Consider the following 4,509-nt stretch of genomic DNA (forward strand, 5'->3'; position numbering starts at 1 on the left):
ATTTAAATTTTTTTTCAACGTTTTTTATTTATTTTTGGGACAGAGAGAGACAGAGCATGAACGGGGGAGGGGCAGAGAGAGAGGGAGACACAGAATCGGAAACAGGCTCCAGGCTCCGAGCCATCAGCCCAGAGCCCGACGCGGGGCTCGAACCCACGGACCGCGAGATCGTGACCTGGCTGAAGTCGGACGCTTAACCGACTGCGCCACCCAGGCGCCCCCACTTGTAATTTTTTAATTAATAATGAAATGACGCATTCCTTTCATGTATTTCTTTTGGGGATAACTGCCTGCTCACATCCTCTGCCAAATTTTCTATGGGTTTGCTAATCTAAGATAGAAGTTGCAAATACTGTTTTCCTTGGAAAACAGTATTTTTTTTAATGCTTGTTTATTTGAGAGAAAGTGAGAGAGAAAAAGAGAGAAGGGGCAGAGAGAAAGGAGAGGGAGGATCCCAAGCAGGCTCCACACTGTCAACAAGAAGCCCAATGCGGGATTTGAACTTATGAACCACGAGATCATGACCTGAGCGGAAATCAAGAATCAGACGCTTAACTGACTAAGCCACCCAGGTGCCTCAGAAACAATAGATCTTTTTAAACGTTATTCATGGTGACTTACACTACGTGGACTTTTTATCTGATGTTGTTGGATTTGTCAGTCTTTTCTTTTATGGCTTCTGGCTTTGTGTCATAGTTAGAAAGGTCCTTCCTAATTGAGATTACAAAAGAAATCTCCTAGATTTCTTTCTGTAAGTTTATGGTCCTATGTTTCATATGTAAATCTTTGGTTCATTAAGAATTTATTCTGATGTGAGGTGTGACGTTTGAGTCCAGCTCGATTTTTTTCTTCAAATGGTTACCTTATTGTTCCTGAGCCCTCTTTCGAATAATCTTTAAATAATCCACCCAATAGAGTCCTCGGCTTGATTCCACGCTAATTTGTCTTCTGTATTAGTGTTTGCTTTTTTTAAATTTCCTCATCTAGTCCATGATCTGTCTATTCATGGTATGAGAACTGCATGATTTATGTTAATGTAGCTTCAAAATGTATTTAAATTGTAGCAAAATGTATTTCTGCTGAGGCTTGTGCTCCCCTAATTACATTTCTTTTAAACATTTCCAAGAGATTCCTGCACGGTTCTTTCCCCACATCAACTCTGGGGTCAGTTTGCTTTTAAAAATCTTGGTATTTCATTGAGAGTGCATTAAATTTACAGATGTGTTGGGGAGAACAGATTTCTTTGTTTTTATTAAAAATTTTTTTTCTTTAACATTTGTTTTTGAGAGACAGAGAGAGAGACACACAGAGCATGAGCAGGGATGGGGCAGAGAGAGGGGGAGCCACAGAATCCGAAGCAGGCTCCAGGCTCTGAGCTGTCAGCAGAGCCCAATGCGGGGCTAGAACCCATGAACTGTGGGCTGAAGTCGGATGCTTTTAACTGACTGAGCCACACAGGTGCCCTGAGAACTGATTTCGTAATAGCGCAATCTTGTCTGTTTACCAAAGAACATGATAAGCCCCTTCATTTTGTCAGGTTTTCTGTTCAGTTTAGTTTCTGTATTGTATTGTAATTTAATTTTAGAGAGAGAGCACAAGTGGCAGAGAAGGGCAGAGGGAGAGAGAACCCAAGCAGGCTCCACACTCAGCACCCAGCCCCATATGGAGCTCAATCTCCCCCCCCCACCACCACCCCTGACCCTGGGACCATGACCTAAGCAAGAGCCAGATGTTCAACCGGCTGAGCCACCCAGGCGCCCTAGTTTGTATTTGAACGTTTTATTCGTCTCGCATAATTCTTAAGTTTATTTCCAGGTATTGTTATGTGTTTTTTTTTAACTGTTATTAAACAGGCCTTTTTGGGGGCACCTGAGTGGCTCAGTTGGTTGAGCGTCCGACTTCTGCTCAGGTTATGATCTCGCGGTTTGTGAGTTCGAGCCCCACGTCGGGCTCTGTGCTGACAGCTCAGAGCCTGGAGCCTGTTTCAGATTCTGTGTCTCCTTCTCTCTCTGCCCCTCCCCCGTTCATACTCTGTCTCTCTCTCTGTCTCAAAAATAAATAAACGTTAAAAAAAAAAACAGGCCTTTTTTTTTCATTCTATCTTATGCTTATTTGTGTACATGAAAGTTACTGACGTCTCTTATAATTGTGCATGAGCCAGATTACGGAATTTCCTTAACCCTAACACCTCACACCGAGCACCTGAGCTAACAGATTGGTGCCTGAACGACCCTTCACGTGCCCTCTGGGGGGCTTCTTAGAGTGTAGTGACAGCTGGCACTAAGGGAGAATTTCGTCTATCTTTCCAGGATGAAGTAGATTGTTAATAATTTCTTGCCAGACTGGTTCATTACCAGGGACTTTTTAAATGATGCTTAAAATATTGAACATCCTGCTTGTGCCCCTGACATCACCACCAGGCCACTGTGAGCACATGTGCGCGCGCACACACACACACACACACACACACACACACACCTTGTCACCCTCCAGCCTTCAGCCACTGCCCGATAAAATGCCCCAGTGCTTAGTAGCATATTTGACTAGAAACCATGGGCTTCCCTTGAACCATTTTGCTCTGTGTATTTTAATTATAATTAAAGTGATTTCTCTACACCGAGCAACTCTTGGAAGAAACCCCAGGAATTATCATCTCCTTAGGCTTTGTTTCAATTCTGGTCTTTATTTCTTGGTTTGCTTTTTTCTAGCTTTATTACGAGGTTATTGACATATAACATAGCTAAGTTTAAGGTCAGGGAGGAGCCAAGGTGGCGGAACAGCATGGAAGTTTTTTTTGTGTGTCTAGCGTCTAAGTTTGAGGTATACAATGTGATGATTAGATACATGTATCTATTGCAAAATTATTGCCACAATAAGGTTAGTTAACACCTCTGTCCCCTCACAAATTATGGTGTGTGTGTGTGTGTGTGTGTGTGGTGATAACATTTAAGATTTATTCTCGAAGCAACTTTCAAGTACATATGTGCGTTAGATCTCCAGATCTCGTTTATCTCATAGCTGGGAGTGTGCACCCTCTGACCAACATCTCCCCATTTCCCCCACCCCCAGCCCCTGGTAACCACCCATCTACTCCAGTTCTTTACCAGTTTGGCGTCTTTGAAAGCCATCTCTTAGTGCCAGATTTAGGGCTTCCAAATGGCCTGCGGAGACCTGCCTGGGTAAGAAAGCTGAGAAGTGATGACTTTTGCTTTGTCTTAAACCCTGAAATAATTCTTGGGGCGCCTGGGTGGCTCAGTTGGTTAGGCAACTGACTTCAGCTCATGATCTCATGGTTCATGGGTTCGAGCCCTGCATTGGGCTCTGGGCTGACAGCTCGGAGCCTGGAGCCTACTTCCAAGTCTGTGTCTCCCACTCTCTCTGCCCCTCCCCTGCTCATGCTCTGTCTCTGTCTCTCAAAAATAAATAAATGTAAAAAAGAAAAAAAAAAAAAACCCTGAAATAATTCTCAAAGGGAGTAACCAGGCGAAGAAGGTAATCCTCACCCAGTCTGTCTGGGATCCAGGTCTCAATTTAACTTCAAGTGGGGTGCAAAGGGGTGGGGGAGGGAAGAGCCCCTGCACAGGATTGCTGCTCCGTGGAAGTTTCACACAGGAATCATTGCAGCAGGACAAAGGGGATGATGCAGCTCCGCCCTAGATCGGACGGTTTTGTGGGTTTCTTTTTTTAAAACAACATTAGTGGTTACTCTGTAAATTTCCAGAAAGTCAGCTCCGCGGGTTGGAGGATCTCAACGTAGCATCCTTGGAACTGGGCTAACATTCTAAAGGGTAAAAAGAAATCCTAGCATGTGACCTAAATACCCACAGCATGCCCTCTCCCTGGCAATATTTCACACCTCAAAATGAAAACACAAGAGCTCATTGGGATTGCCAGAAAAGGCCACAGCGGCTTTTCACGCTTCTTTTGCCAGCAAGGTAACACTCTAATTTGGGTCTCTGACTTCCTCTGGCTCTGGAGGCAGAGGTGGGGTTACGTGTTGGGTTTTCTGCCTGCTTCTCTGGTGGGTATCGGCTCAAGAGGGTGGTTGGACTCCCTCTTTTTTTTCTCAAGGACTCTGGAGGATCCGGGGCTCACCCTGCAGCCTCGGGGAGCAAAACTGGATTCAGGATTTCAAGGTGACTTTGCCCATCCCTTTTCTCACACCCCGTACTCTTTTTGCTAAAGGTCGCGCTAAGCAAAGAGAAGAACAGTCCAAGTTTCAAAGTTCAAGGAAAACTCCCGTTAAGTCTGCAAGCTTTTCTTCGGCTTGAATCTCGTTAGCTCCTGGTTATGGGGTTTGAGGTTCTTTTTACGGTTTCTTGCACCACAGAGCTGTGGGGGACAGGAGCACACAGAAGACCTTGCCCACTGCTGGTCTGGCTGCAGTCTGACTCTTGATTTCTGCTCAGGTCATGATCCCAGGGTCAAGTGACAGAACCCCGCATGGGCTCTGTTCTGAGTGTGAAGGCTGCTTGGGACTCTCTCTTTCCTTCTTCCCCTGTCCCCTAC

The sequence above is a fragment of the Herpailurus yagouaroundi genome, unplaced genomic scaffold, assembly GCF_014898765.1.
Source record: "Herpailurus yagouaroundi ecotype Mexico unplaced genomic scaffold, PumYag 161, whole genome shotgun sequence".
Classification (NCBI taxonomy): domain Eukaryota; kingdom Metazoa; phylum Chordata; class Mammalia; order Carnivora; family Felidae; genus Herpailurus; species Herpailurus yagouaroundi.